General features: G+C 43.0%; 1 long non-coding RNA gene across 1 annotated transcript; it reads right to left on the bottom strand.

Moving 5' to 3' along the window:
- Positions 1-3,275: 3,275 nt before the first annotated feature.
- On the bottom strand, positions 3,276-14,245 carry LOC137469808 (uncharacterized). Its single transcript, XR_010996688.1, has 3 exons — positions 13,778-14,245; positions 13,432-13,578; positions 3,276-3,586 (listed from the first exon to the last, which is right to left on the bottom strand). It is a non-coding gene; the product is annotated as an uncharacterized lncRNA (long non-coding RNA).
- Between the last annotated feature and the right edge of the window lie 1,610 nt (positions 14,246-15,855).

Raw genomic sequence — 15,855 nt, 5'->3', positions numbered from 1 at the left:
TCACTGAAGCACGTTCTAGCTTACTACACGGAAAATATGCAGTCACAGATCAGAAAGTAAAGTACAGTGACCCTATTTCCCTCTGACAGATACCACCTGCAGAACCTGACATCAAATAGCATTAACCACTCATCTGAACCATGCATCTGACTGGCTTCCACAGGAGGAATTCAGGCATGCATTTCGGATTAAGAAAAAAGCTAGGATTGTTCAGGTACTGCACAAGCTTTCTGGAGAAAATATGACGACCTGAATATAGCTGTTTCTTTGAGTTCTACAATTCAACACACAAGAAAGTGCAGAAGCAGATGAATGTCCACCTAAGCCAAGTTTTCTCCGTGTCTCCAGCGCCAGGAAGAGGTGCTATGCGCAGATAGCTTGCAAGCCTGACCTCTATGTGACCCACTTCCCTCCTCTTCCTCCGGTATCCACAAATGTAAGACAAAGATTACTAGACAATATCCCCCAATTAATTCACTTTAATATCTCTTTAAGAATTCATCCAATCCCTGTTTTGAACTTCTAAAATATTTGGAAATATGTCTATACTCGTGCAAAGTATTTTTACATATTTTATATTGTTCTACTAATAGAAACTGAAATCATAACAGTGCCAAATTTTTTATGCTTTCAATTCTTATCTGTTCCAAGAACTTTTCCAAATCATCTTGTTTCCTCCCACTGGAACAATGCTTCTTCCTCATTCATTGTTAACTGACTCCTCTAGGCCTATTTCACAGTAGAAATCATTATATGGGTCTACCTTCCCTCTGCTACACTTGATTCCACAAATTTTCCCTGTATTTGTCATACTTCTTCCTCACACAAAGGATCTAGGTGCAAAATAAATGCACCTCAAGAATTCTCCATGGTAGAGAAAATGCTGTACCTTTGCAAACAGTCTTTCCTCCTCCTGCACATTTTGCACGGTGACTCATATCAGCTTAATATTATCTCTCAGCAAGAACCATTAAAAAGATAAATGAGTGCAACATCTGGGAGAGTCAATAAACTACTATTCCAATTAATTTGTGCTGCACACTGATTCATCACATTTAGGCGGAGTACAAAAAGAGGAATTAATACCTCTCATTCATGATAAGTAGGGAATCATGATAGTGTTATGCATCAAGCAAAAGGCCTCCCCCCGCTTCTTTGTTGGCCCCAGTTCTGTCCTACCAGAATTGCTCCTTTGCCACTGGGATGCCCTTGCAGCACTGGTCACGCATCTCAGTGGGATAAATTTCACAACGCTGTTGTGAAAAGCTGTCACTCAGTGCCTGTCCAGCACTCTGAGCATGACATAATTGTGCCTACCTTCTTTCTTAGTCAATAATTACAATAACTGCTATTCATAGAAATCTTTCTACGCCCCAAACAGGAAGGGGGGGGGGGGGGAAACACATACTTTATTGCTTAGGGTTTTAATGTAATGAAGTTAATGTGTTTTCTTCAAAAATTCTATTACTGGGGTACATAAAGCACCACAGAAAAATGATTGATTAAATGAATAGATCATTTTGATAGCTGCTGTATATCCTTTTCTCCTGTGTTACTAATTGAGATTATTTTTAATGACTCCAAACTACTTTGAAAATATCTGAGATGAGAGTAGAATTTATTGAAAAAACCCTTGTGGATTTTTTACAGTCTGTTCAGTTGATTTATTTAATTTTGAGAGAAATGCTCTAGATGAAATGTATAACTAAGTTTAAAGGAATACTTCCTCAAGAGCATACTTCATGAAATATTTCTTCTAGCTGGCTTGATCATTTGCTTCCTGCAGATTATCTAGATAGAGTTGTGCCTGTGTCTCTTGGGATCCCTTAAGTATACAATGACACTCCAAAAGCTGATTCTGAATGTTCTCCAAAAAAAGGCATTTATTTCCTTGTTTACCATGGAAACACCAGGAGTCCTGAAGCTGATCTTCCATGCTCTGATTATACATTTCCTAGTGGGACCCAAATTAAGAACTTCCATAGCTCTTAAAGGGAAGAAAGAGACTCTTATTTTCATGAATTTTTATTAAACCCTTGAGGCTCTAATAGGGTGCCCAACTTAGAAGCATAATCACTCAAATGACCTCTACAGTCAGTGGACTGAGCTGAATCATGTTCACCAGGTAACTAAGATCTGCACTAATAAAAAAAGGGTGCTATGGACAGCTGAACAGCTCCCTCCCAATGACCCCCCTAGGTGCAGCCCGAAGGTATCTGGGGACATTCCAAGCCTCTGTGCCATCTCCCAGCCCACACAGGAGGCCAAGTTAGCATCTCTTTAGATAACTACTTTAAATCTGTCTTCTCTGCCATGACACATACTTGGCTAGAGTAGCTTTACAGCTTAACTTGTAAATCTAGTCTTTCTTCCTAAGCAAAATTCATTCACAGCTGCCCTGTGTTTCTGGAGCCTTTCTCAATGCCTCCATATCATGTTTTGCTATGCCTAACAAAGATGGACACTGATCTCTTGAAACTACAGCAATTAAAAAATAAAAATTCTAATTAAAGATATGGATTCTTTCTTCCATTTATTATGTACTTGAATTACATACATATTAAACACAATTAAGTTTCTGAAAACAATTTCTTCCCACCTCACACATTTTGATTTCACTGACAACTTTTATAGCGATTTGTATAGTTTTCTAAGAAACCTTGGCAATAATAGTCAAGTTTTTAACATTAACACCTGGAAGCAAAATCCCAGCTCTAGAATATTAAAATCATTATAGAATAAAAAATGTGAAGAAATTAATTGTTAATTTATGTTATCCATTACTTGTCTGATAGAAAATCTTCTAAAACATAACAGGAATTGAAGTAATGCAGAAATTACTCCCTTTGAATTTTCATACTGTAAATAAAGGAGACTATGCAAACAGGGAGAAATGAATTAACAGCTGTCCATCACATTTATCTTCTTTGATGGAAAGAAAAGATGACAGCTGTACCCACTGGGTATGGCTTCACTGTCCTGTTACTGATTTTACTCTAATTCCTCAGGATACTTCTCTCAGTACAACTGTGCACAGATCCCTCCACTTTTATGTATGTAGAAATAAACATGATGTTGTCAACTTCAAGTATAATTTATCTTCGACAATTATACTTTCATCTGTACAAAAGGAAGACATTAGGCTTCAGCAAGGAATAAAATATGCAATTCACAAACTCTAGGGCACAGCTGCAAACCTTTGTCAAGCACTGTGTAAAATGTTGTATTTCCAAAATTCTAAGCACAGAATTTTAAGTTTGGAATACTAGACTCAAGTATCCCTGAAGATTACCACATTATTAACTTCTAGGTGAAAGGAATCTATAGTACTAAAAATTCTTTGAAAATTGACACTTCCTTCTCTGATACAACTTAAGTTTAAATAAACTTATTTTAACCCCAAAATTCACTGAAATTTTATAATAGAAGATGTGTGAAAATGAGAAAAAAGATGCATGCTATTTCAGCATTTAAAAGGGGAAGGGAAATAACACATTTTCACAAATGGTTATTTAACAAAGAATGTTTTACTGTCCTGGTTTTGGCTGGGATAGAGTTAAATTTCTTCTTAGGAGCTGGCACAGTGCTGTGTTTTGGATTGAGAATACTGTTAATAACACAGATGTTTTAGTTGTTGCTAAGTAAAGCTTACTCTAAATCAAGAACTTTTCAATTTCCCATGCCCTACCAGTGAGGAGATGGAGAAGAAACTGGGAGGGAGCAAGGCCAGGAAGAGCTGACCCGAACAGGCTGAAGAGATATTCCACACTAAAGAATGTCATAAACAGAGGGGAGGTGGCCAGGATCTGTTGATCACTGGTCAGGGATGTGCTGGGCATCCATCAGTGGGTGGTGAGCGACTGTACCAAGCATCACTTGTGTATTTTGGGGTTTACGCCCCGCTCCCCCTTTCCATCATCATCATCATCACCATTGCCATTATTATTGCTATTGTTTTATTCCAATTATTAAAGTGTTCTTATTGTTGTTATCTCAACTCGTGTCCTTCACCTTTTTCTGATTCTCCTTCCCATCCTACTGGGATGGGAGGGGTGGGAGGGTAAGGGCTAAGCGAGCAGCTGTGTGCTGCTCAGCTGCCAGCTGGGGTTAAACCATGACAGTGACGTACAGAGAATGTCCCTAAAATCACGTTCTCATCTACTCAGCAATGCTGATCATGCTTTTTTTTCAAGTGAGATTAAAGTTATTATATTCCAAGTTCTGTTTGCTGATGGGTAGAAAGCGGTAAAGAAGCCAAGCACAGTGTTTGCAATGGCCAGACAAGCAATGCCACAAATCAGAAAAATAACCTCGACATTTGCTGACCAAGTTTGCAAATGGAACTGCAAATCTGCACAGACAACCCAAACACAGAGCTGCACAACAGCCTTAAAGGCACTCTCAGGACACTGGAAAAGAAATCAATGGCCTGAAGGGTTGAGCAGGGGCAAAAGTGAGAGTGGCTTGCAACACTAAGATATGAATAAGTCTAAGAAAAGAGATGTTTTATACTAATGCTCTCTCCCATTGTAACTTAAGAATGTATGCCTAGAAATACATGAACAAAGATCCATGCACAAACACTCAAAAGATACAATGGAGGGGAGAAAAAGAACAAGCTGAAAATACTTTTCTTAAGCTGTTCATTGTGGACCAGTTTGCAAAATCCTTTTGTAAGGATTAATATTTTCTTCAGCTGCAGTAAAGAACTTCATTTTTTGCAAAAATATGCTTACTGTCTTCATCTCTAATTTTGCTTTTGACTTCATGAGGGTTTTACAGTAAGAAATATTTAGCATAAGCAGAAAATGCATGTTGTTCGTATTCACAGTATCCAAGGTTATGTTGTCTGTTGGGATATAGTGGCAGCACTTGACAGCCAGTTAAAAGATAATGTTCCTCTTCTATGGGAATTCCCATCATTTTGAAATTGCCTTTCATTCCATGGGAGAAACTGTCATTTCAAAACAGATTACAGAAAGGATTAATAATATTAAAGCATCTTAATTTAAGTGCAGCTCTTTTTATTAACCTCCTGTCTGGCTTCAATGAGGCAGCTTGGGTTTTCAGAGAATGTGCTTCATAATTTAAGGGTTAATTAAAACTACTTTTTTCCATTTTAATCAGTTTCACAGCCTTGGGCTGTCATAGAGCTTGGTTCACAAATTGTTGGCTTCATGCATTTGCAGATAGAGGCTACTTTTAAAACTATTTAATTACTAGCATTATTTATCATCGCTGTTTTTATTCCTGTTAAGAGAAGCAAGAATGCTCCTATGTAAAACAACAAGGCAGAAAAGCACTGAAGCACGATCACTTTACTGACTTTTTCACTGCTTTGAACTTGCTGTCCAAACCTACTCTTCTACCTTCACTCCATGCAGATGATTACCAGGTACCTCCCATCTAGTTATAACCCCACAGAATTACAAATACCAGTTTTTGAGCTCATAAGGTTGCCCCAACAGAGGGATGTAACATAATGTATTCCCCAAATGGTAGTGAGAATAAAAAATTATATTGAGTCAAGCTGATTCCCTTATGTTTTGCTGACTGCACCAACAGGCTGTACAATATACAAGCTTTAGCTCCAGCACGTAAATTAGAGCGTTTGATGTGGAAATATATGCACAAAACTAGGAAGCTATGAGGGAGGGAGAAGATGGCTCAGAGAAGAGCTCTACCACACAGCCTTCATTCTTTTATGACCACTGTTTGCCTAGACGGGAATTCTGTCTGTTCTACCATTAGTTTGAGTCTCATGTTCATGTTAGGTACTAAAACATCACAAAACAACCCTGCACTGCATTGGTCATACTCTGAAAAGTGCACACCAACACTTACTACAGTCTGTCTACAGCCAGTTTTTGCAGGAGGTGTTACTTCACTGTGCAGTAACAGGCAATTAGGAAGCTACCTTGGCAGCAACCTCTCGAGAACAAAGAGAAAAGAACTATGAGACCTAGAACTTCTTCTGGAAAGACTTTGAGAAAATAGATGGTTTCTCTAGTTTTGCTGTCTTCAGTTCAAGTCTTGAAATCCATAAAATTCATTCAGACTCAGCTGTCTTTCCTCTTAGAGCCTTGGTCTCACTGTTAAAATGACTGAACTAAGCAACAAGAACAGACACTACCGAAGTTCTGTTGGACTTCAGAAACATCTCACTTGGTCTTTCACACTAAGTTCCTTTTAACTTTTGTCAACATCTAGATATTTATTTAGAGAGCAACACTAATGATTCATGCTGATTCAAGGCTTCGACCAGGTTTTAACTTTGATTTTGGGAATCAGGTTGCCCAAAATTGGATCTCATCTACGAGACAATCGAGAGGGAATTGACGCAGAAATGGTAGCTTGAAGAAAAGAAGTCAGATGAAGGCTGCAAAGAAGAGGTGATCTGAATGGCAATGACTGCTTGGAACAATTACCTGAGTTCAGTGAAGCATCAGAAGGAGCCCATGTGTAGCAAAGGTGGGTTAGAGAGCTCCACCAAAAATTTGAACTTGCCACTGGCAGAGCCTGAAGAGCAGCCAATTTTGTTCTCAGGTCTTTCCCTCCTCCTCCATCCTGCATTTCCAGTTCAATGTTTCCACCCTCAGGAAATGGGAACATTATGTGCCACTAATACTTCAGTAGAACAGAAATAGTCTTAAGAGGAAAAGGGAAGGCCAAGCAGGTTACGGTAGAAAGATATTTCAGGCTCATAGCATCTCTTTCTAATGCATGTTTGTATTATTTTTCGTGCCAGAGATGAAGGCAACAACACATAATTCTCAGAGTTCATCCTGCCTCCTCAGTGTCTCAAAGGCTTATTTGTATTTCAGTGTGGATGCTGGGGCTCACTGCTCTTGTTACATCCACATCCAACCTCAAAACCAAATGATTACATTTAATATGGAGTGAATATAATACAATACTTCCTTTCCTTGGATATCAACCAGTCTTGATCATAACAGAGCAGATCCAAGTTACATTTTTTGTCAGGAAGGTAGTCCCTCCCCCAGCTGTTGATAAGACTATAATAATAGGAATGAAATGAGGGGGATGGGCACCTTTATTTAGACAACATCTGGCCTACAGTCCCATGCCAACTGCAGGATTTTCGTTGGAGTATTTCTTTAAGCTTCCCTAGTCATATTTTTAAATGTCATTAGCAATAGGGCTTCCATGACTTTCTGCAATCTGTGCGGACCTTTGCTGGAACAAATAACACCTTAATACTAAACCCAAACCCATCTACTTTGGGTAATTTGAGCCAGTCCTTTTCCTTTGGCCAGCACATTGCCTGGGATCCTGTCAATAGTCTTTTAGGTACTCTAGCTACTCCAGAGCAAACCCTTTTCACTCATCAGTAAGCTAATGCTTTTTAATAGCGTTTTAAAAATTCCCTATAGTCACCTAATCACTTCTGTTGCTCTTCACTGAGCTCCCAGTTCATCAGTGCTGTGGCAGAGAAGTTCACGCAGTCAAACACAAATAGTCTCTGTGCATTTGCATTAGTGCCATAAAGTCAGGGACTGTCCAATTTCAACACCACAGATCCAGAGGCACAAAAGAAAAAAAGTAGAAAATGCCAGGCTGATATGCTATGATCTGGGTGGAAGAGGGGAAGGCTAGGCCTTTAAAAAAATAATCTAAAAACCAATTTTAAAAGAACTTTCTAAGGATTTAGGGCAAGTTTCTCCTTCCCACTCTGATTTCCATATACACAACTCTTTTCAACCCTGGCCTGGTACAATGGCCTGGTACAGACTATCAGCCAAGAGAGAAGCAGGAAATGTACAATTCAAAAGACCCTATTCTGATCCTTTCAATTAGGACTGTCCAGTAGGTGTTAATTTATCAACCAGATTAAGATCTGTTTTAGCTTATTTCTTTTCAAGAATTTAATATTTTTGTTTTTACTCTGTTTCCAAAGACTGATTTGCTTTCTTCACACTCTGTCATCATGCACACTTTTTGGAGGGCAACCCATTAGGCATAATCAAAAGAATCTATTTAGGAGACAATTTTTTAAGCAATTCTTCTCAGGTAACAGGGATCTAATCACTAATTTGATTTCACAGAATCACAGAATGGTTTGGGTTGGAGGGGACCTTAAAGACCATTCAATCCTGACCCCCTGTCATGGGCAGGGACACCTTCCACTAGACCAGGTTGCTCCAAGCACCATCCAGCCTGGACTTGAACACTTCCAGGGGATGGGGAATCCACAGCTTCGCCAGGCAACCTGTTACAGTGCCTCACCGCTCTCTGAGTAAAGAATTCCTTCCTCTACACCAACCCTTCAAGTTTGAAATCTTTCCCAGATATTGTATTGCTTACAGGTCCTTGCCGAAAGTCCCTCTTCAGCTCTTTTATATCCCCTTTAGGTACTGGAAGGCCACAATATGGTCACCCCAGAGTCTTTCCCAGCCTGAACAATCTCAGCTCTCTCAGCTTGTCTTCAGGAGAAGTGCTTCACCCCCCTTCCTGGCCTTTTCTGGCCCTCCCTTCATGGCCCTCCATCTTCTGCCAGAAGATGTCCTTAGTTCTTCCAAGAAACCTGCAGCTCTCCGAGACCGTCCAGAGCTACTTCTAATTCAAGACTGGTAAAATTATCCATGAGAAACACACAACCATCAACACCATTCTTGCAGTCTGAGTTAAGAGGACTTCTGACTGAAAAAAGAGCACAAGTCATGCATCATTCCCATTACGTTATTTCATCAAATGTCTTTCTGGTGCTCAGCCTGGGGCCCCAAGCAAAAAGGTAGCTACAGTGAGGCTCAAAATGAAAACTAATTACTCTTCAGCATCTGACTTCACATACATGTCCCAGCAGAACAAGGCACGTGCAAACTAAGAAAATTCTCTCTGTCAAAGCTTCTACCTATCCCCTAGATTTTAACACTGCTGATTTACACTCAAATCACCAGAATTTGTTCTCACATCACGTAAGAACATCTTTATGTACTTCTAACATGGTTAGATACTGGAAGAGGAGAAGATCACTAAGATACTCTCTGTACTATCAATGAAACAAACATTCCTCAACAGAACTATTCCATTCCTGATACCATAGTGATGCCAGTGGTAACTGCTGATATGGTAGCCCCTTTATGGACAACACATGCACCAAATGGGATTAGCAAACTCAATGATAAGTGAAAATGTCAGTACATATTTGCATCCCCATTGCTGCTGGCACCAGCTGAAAGCCTACTGACATTAGGAAGGGAAGGGACCATCTGGGAGACAACTGCAGGCATGCATCCCAATCCAGCTGTGCTTCCAGCAGCTTCTTCCTGGCTCAAACCCAAGAAGGAGTAAATTCAAACATATTCCTGGTGCAGAAAGCATTCCAGATTCTGCGTCCTGGAATGAAATTGATCCTAGCTGTGAGCAAAACCTAACATTTGGAAATTCAAACAGTCTTACAAACAGTACAGTTAGAATTTCCGAATTGAAATTATTCAACACCTGCCCAGAAGGATCTGCAATATTGTCCCTCTTGTGCCATCCCCCTCTCTTCTTAGAGAATAGTTAAGAAGATAAGAGAGTTCTGCCAAGGAACCATGCTTCCATTTGTAGACATCCCCAGGATCTGAGAGAACCTGTGGTAAGCCTGATGCTAAAGGCTTCCACACAGGCGTCTGTATCCTACACACTGCCTCTGAAGTGGTCAGCTGGGCCAAACAGATTCATATCATGTGAGTGTTCTGCAGTAAGTGGGAGAGAGATCAGGTCATTTAGGGAGCTTTGAAAGCTTTACAGTAACTTGGAGAAACATCAGTATGCTAAAACAGAAATATCTTACATCAAGTCAGTAGTTCTCAGTCTTTAGCTTCTAGGGTTTAATTACATGATTTAGACACATTGGATATTTTCCAGAGACATGGCACAGAGCAAAAACCTGTACTTGGAAACTGCAGAATCAGCAGAGGAATCATTTACTTGGCAAGCTTAAGGAGACACGAAAAAAAAAAAAAAAGCCTGTCTGAAAATGAAGTCATGTATGTTTAAATGTGCAGGTCTGGGCTGGCGAGAATTTCCATCCTAAGGTGAATCAAGAGCTTAAGGATTCAGCTTTCATATGTAAGACTGTAGTTTTCAGGCTGGAGAGGCTGTGTTCTTACGGTACCCAGCATCTTCTCTGCTGCCAGGACAGCCCTTTTTTCTGCTCTTTGCCCGTGGCTGAGTGCACCCACGAGCATGCGCCCGTGCATACGGGCATGGGGGTGTGCATGTGAAACGTTTGAACAAAAATCTTCTTGACAAGCGGGCCTGAGTAGCAGAATGCACACGGGCCTCTGGAGGCATGGAAAAATGAAACCAGTGACTAGAAGAGCTTTTGTCAGAAGTGGTCTCAAGAACAATCTTCAAGTAGAACCTCTGTGACAGAAGCATTAGCTTGCTCCATGGTGACTTTTTAAGAGGCAAGACAGCGCCTTCAGTATAAAATAAGGTGCCAGGATCTCCAATGCATGTAAAGGTACAGACATTTTAATTGCATTTTTTAAGACACAATATGTATTAACAGTACACTGCTGATAAAATTCAATTTCTGGTGGCAGGTAAGTATTTGTTGAAAGCACAACAGAGTGCCTCTGAGAAGGAAGTACTAGTGTAGTTCTTTGTTAAGTTTAAAACTCCTTGTACAAATCAAGTGTGAGAAGAGTGACAACATGAAATGGCTTTTTCTTACTCAGACTTGCTGCTCACATATTTGACTGCTATGGCTGACATGAGCAATTAAGGAGCTTTTATCCTTTTGGGGGTCTGTTTACATAGCAGCACTGGAGAAAAAGTGCTAGTTTGCTGTTGTACAACATCTACAGAATTATTTACAAAATACACCTGTGATACACTTGTGTACACCCGTGAAGCCCATGACACTTCATGGTTGCCAAAGAGCAAACATGGAGAGAACAGTGATATCCAGCCCAAGATTTATCAGGTAGAAGCTAAAGTCATAATGAGTTGGAAAACTGCTGAATGCACGCAAGTCAGTAGCTGGAAGAAATACCTTACCTGTATTTCTGTAAGAGAATACAAAACTTGCTAACAAAATCAAAATCAACAGCAAGACATAACTGTAATATAATACTAAATCGAGTTTAAGGAAAAAAACAACAAACAAGGCTAAATAATGACAGTATTATAGGGGCTCATCAGTTTCCCTCTAAATCTTTAATCAACTTTTCACAGAAATAAGTCATTGAGCTTTTTGAAAAAAATCATCACATGCTTATGACCAAAACCAGACAATCTGAAATATTCTTAATAAATACTTTCTAATGACAGCACCCTTTTTGGAAGATACTGCTCTCTTGTTTGGTGGCTAAATGACATTATAAAGCTCTAGCTTGACCACACACACCAATTTGTACTTCTTCCACCTTCTATTGTTTATGTGTGCAGTAAACATATGCAATATGGCCACAGAAATGAAAAATAAAAATATATTGTGCAACCTTAAGTGTGCTCCAAAAGCACTCTGCACTAATCTGTAGGGACTTCAGGTTAACCCTCTGCACAGGGACTGTTGATGGATAACAAAATACAAGGAAACAAAGGTTTTAGGAAGAGCAGATCTGGAGACAGGAGCATTCTGAACCAGAGGAAAAGCATGCATAAATCTTCTGACAATCCAGGGAAGGAGAGTTGGCCAAAAAACAAAACTGTCTTAATTGGAGGCACACGAGATAAGTGGGGGGGGAGGGGTGGGAAATACACTAATCTCTTACATGATTCTCTGCATATGGCACATGCAATATCAGAGGGGAGAAGGGGAAGCCATCTGCACCTGGGCACAAAGAGGGATCCACACAGTGAATCCGTACAGGCATAAGGAAGACAATTCTCAATGGGCTAAGGGATCAGCTCCCTTGTCAGACACATCTGCTGGCAGCCTATGGGAGCATGCTGGAGAATAAGCAGCTGTCTCCTTGGAGCCACCAGCTGCCTTCCCCCCAAAAAGGATTTACACTGCGCCATTGGTCAGCCTCCAAGTAAAATACAGGAGGCAAAGACAGTAGCAGCCTTGGGCAAAAGAAAAGACAACAGACATCTCCTCCCCAAACCCTCCAAAAAGTCTCCACAATCTAAGCTGTTCTTGTCACAGATAACAGATAGGAAGAGCTGAGAACTTCAGAACAATAGAAGAAAACATGACTTTCTGTGAGGTTTCAGTGATTAAATTAGAAAGAGATACAACCCTCTTTCATACAATATCCAGTGCCCCAAAGTGATGCTTTTTCCAAGTATCAAAACACATGGCCATGCAAACAATTCTGAGCAGCTCAGTGCAAGTGCAAGAATGTCAAATAGGAGAGAGCTCAGAAGACAAGAAAAAATGTTTAGTGGCTAGAGGGGCACACAAGTCAAGGAATTAAAAACTGCACATGTGTAATTTAGCTAAGAGAGCATACATGCAAAAGGCGGTGAAGGAAAGGATGCAATTATGTGCAGTTATCTGAAGCTTGCCAATGCATCAGCAAAGTAAACTGAAGTAGTGCAAGGTATTGAATTTAGGGAATGAACTTCAAGACAAAAACAGTATTTTTTTCTGCAATGAGATGGGGTGAGAAGAATTATTAGATTGTGGACTATCTTTTCCTTCTCCCAAAGGAACATCAGCATTGGAATTATTTCAAACCAGGAATGAAGAAATACCTAAAATTAGCCAATAAATCTTGTGTTAATGGCTTAGGGCAGGTGGATTAGCTGTGACTAAACATGAGGTGCACCCACATCCAGTTCCATGTTTCAGATTAGAACCTATATAACAATGAAAAAGGAAGCCTGCCCCTTCATTGCAGCTGAGGCTACAGATTTGTCTCTGTAAGAGACGTGTCTGGGGGCAGCTAACTCTCCTTGACTTTGTTGTTTCCATTTGCCCCCTCACTCTACTTCATCATGAATCTGCATGACTTGGTATCACTGCTAGTGAAGGATGCCCTTCGGAAGATTTGCTTCCTCATCTTTACTCTCTGATTTCTGGAACTTGTAGTAAAGGCAGGTGATACTCTCCTTCCCAACCAAATAAGTGTGGTAATAGCAAGAGAAACTTCAGAGTATGTGAAATCATCTCAGTGGAACCCACAAAAGGCAAAATTAAAATTACCCATCACAACAGCCCCTCCCACATTCACAGATTTATTTAGCCTGAGTAGTAGTAACTTGCATCATCTCCTTGAAAAATAGCCTAACATGGCTTTTCTCTGCCACAAGCACTCATACAGCCATCTGTCCGCCACAAGAGCGCTGAGCAACCCTACCCACAGACAAGGCCACACAGCCTCCCTTGTGTCGTTCCACGAGGACCGGGAACCCACACCAGCATCCATCAAGCCCTACTTCAGAGACTTCCAAGGCAGCATTTCCCTATGGCTCTCCGGGGGGCTAGAGAGAGGGGACACACCGCTCGTGGGAGCAGACCAAAGGCACCACGGCCGTGTGGAAGGGCTCTGGGGGCGATGGCCATCTCCGTGAGCGGAGAGGCCGTGACCCGATTCCCCACATCTGTCCTCCCCGTGCCCACGGCCGGCACCTGACAGCAGAGGCGCGCTCGGGGAAGGGTCCCGGTAACGCCGCCTTTGAACAGCACACACCGGGAAAGGAGGAAAAAAAGCATCACCTGAGGAGTTTTAACCCCATTCGAAGTAGTCCTCGTTTGTTCCGTGCCCCCTCCCCCGGATGTCAGAGACCCGCGGGCAGCCGCGACCACGTCCCGCTCGCTCCGAGCGCTTCGGCCGGACTCACAATGCCCGTCCTCGCCCGCCCGCCACGGTACCTTGAGCAGGACTCCAGCAACACCCCCTCCACTTCCCAGCATTACTCGAGCAGTGTTCGCAGGAGCCCTTCCCGCTAGAGCCGTGCCGCCCGGCCTCCCGGCATCAGAAAAGTTGGACAAAGACCATTTTCACCGCGCGAGTTGCACCATCCCGGCGGGCCAGCGCCAGCTCCCTCTCGCTCCGCGCCCAACGCCGCTTTGTCCCCCGGCCCCGGGCACAGCCTCTGGCCTCGCTCGACGTCTTTCAACAAGTCGGATGCTTGTGAGCAGTCCCGATCCTTGCGCTCCCCTCCAGGCCCTTCACTGGGAATGTCTTCTCCCCGCCCAGGTTCCCCCTCCTGCAGGAGTCTCTGTTGCTCTCGCTTCCCAGGATCTGCCTAGTCCCTTTCTCCGGGATCCTCTCTCTCTCTCGCTTTCTCTCCCCCCTCCCTCCCTCCCTTCCTCGCCGTGCCCCTCCTCCATTCTCTCTCCGCCCCCCCGACCTGCTTTCCTTCGCAGAAGCCCAGCGACGGCAAATGGGGGTGGGGGCGCTGCGAGATCCCGCACTCCGAGGCGGCCGCAGCCACTCCTGTCACTTCCGCGGCCATGGCCATCCTCTGTGCCGCACGCCCCGCCGGCTCCCCCGGCCGCCGGCAGCCTCCCCTCGGAGCCGCTCCGCTGGGCGGGTCGCTGGGCGGCACCGGCTTCCCTCCGCGATCCCAGGCTGTGCTGCCGAACCCCTCCCGCTTCCCCCAGCCAGCCGCTTCCAGGGGGGGATTTTCCAAAAGGGTCTTCCCTCACCGCCTGCTCTCCGGGGATCCCGAGCGTGGCCGCAGCTGTGCCTGTCCCAGCCTCTGCCCAAGCCCCTGCCCCAGCCCCTATCCCTGCCAGGTTCAGGTCAGGAAGGACAGTGTGGCTGCAAAAGACTGATCCTTGGTCTGTCTCTTGATATTGTTGAAATCCATGTTAATGTATGCCATCTCCTGTTGGTCTGTATAACTCAGCCTCAAGTTCGTGCATTTGTGTTTACTTGTACTCCACCTCCAATACTTCCTCTCTTCTCAGCTCTGGAGAAGCTCCTCTGGAGTGCTGTGTCCAGTTCTGGGCTCCTTAGTCCAAGAGAGACATGGAGTTCCAGGAGCGGGTCCAGTGGGGGGCTACAATGATTATTAACAGATTGGAGCACCTTTCTTATGAGGAAAGGCTGAGAGAGCTGAGCCTGTTTAGCCTTTGGGAGAGATGTCTGAGATGGGGCTCATCAATGTCTATAAGTATCTGCAGGGAGGATGTTGAGGGTGGATCCAGGCTCTTCTCAGTGGTGCCAAGCACTAGGACATGAGGCAATGGGCAGAAACTGATGAACAGGATGTTCCACCTGAGTATGAGGAAGAACCTTTTCACTGTGCAGGTGACTGAGCACTGCGATGGATTTCCCAGAGAGATTGTGGAGTTTCCCTCACTAGAGATATTCCAGAACCATCTGGACACAATCCTGTGCCATGTGCTCTGGGATGATCCTGTTTGAGCAGGGAGGTTGGAGCAGATGATCCCTCCCATAATCCCTTCCAACCTGACCCATGCTGTGATTCTGTGAAATGTCACAGAGGCTTCCTTGATTCTAGGTACTGACAAACCTCAATCATGTGGGTGAATCAAACAGGGTTTCTCAGTTCTTCCAAAAGAGAACTTCACCTTCCAATGTGGAAACAAAGGACTGAATGCATCTTTCTTGAATAGTCTTTCTGGATGTCTCCTGTTTCCTGCCAGTGCAAGAAGAAGAGTGTACCTACTCATTCTGCAAATGTCACTGGGCTGCATACAGAGAAATGCTAGCAGAGGAGGCACAGAGCATTATCCTCTGCTCATCCCTACCATTCAGTGAGTTACACAGCTGAGCGGCAGAAAATGAGGGAGGGGGCAGTGAGTTAAACACAGCATGCATTAGGACTGGATGGAAAAGATATCAAAACTCAGTGCCTTGCAATTTATAAATGCTTCTCTGATAACACAGAGCAGAATTTTGGGCTTCTGTTCCCGAAGTAACTCCCTTCGGCTTGAGGTATGAGCTTCACAACACACACACTAGAAAGTGACCGCGA

Source organism: Anomalospiza imberbis, chromosome 2, assembly GCF_031753505.1.
Source record: "Anomalospiza imberbis isolate Cuckoo-Finch-1a 21T00152 chromosome 2, ASM3175350v1, whole genome shotgun sequence".
NCBI lineage: Eukaryota > Metazoa > Chordata > Aves > Passeriformes > Viduidae > Anomalospiza > Anomalospiza imberbis.
The sequence above is the reverse complement of the archived record's forward strand: the minus strand, read 5'-3'. Positions and strand labels throughout refer to the sequence as shown.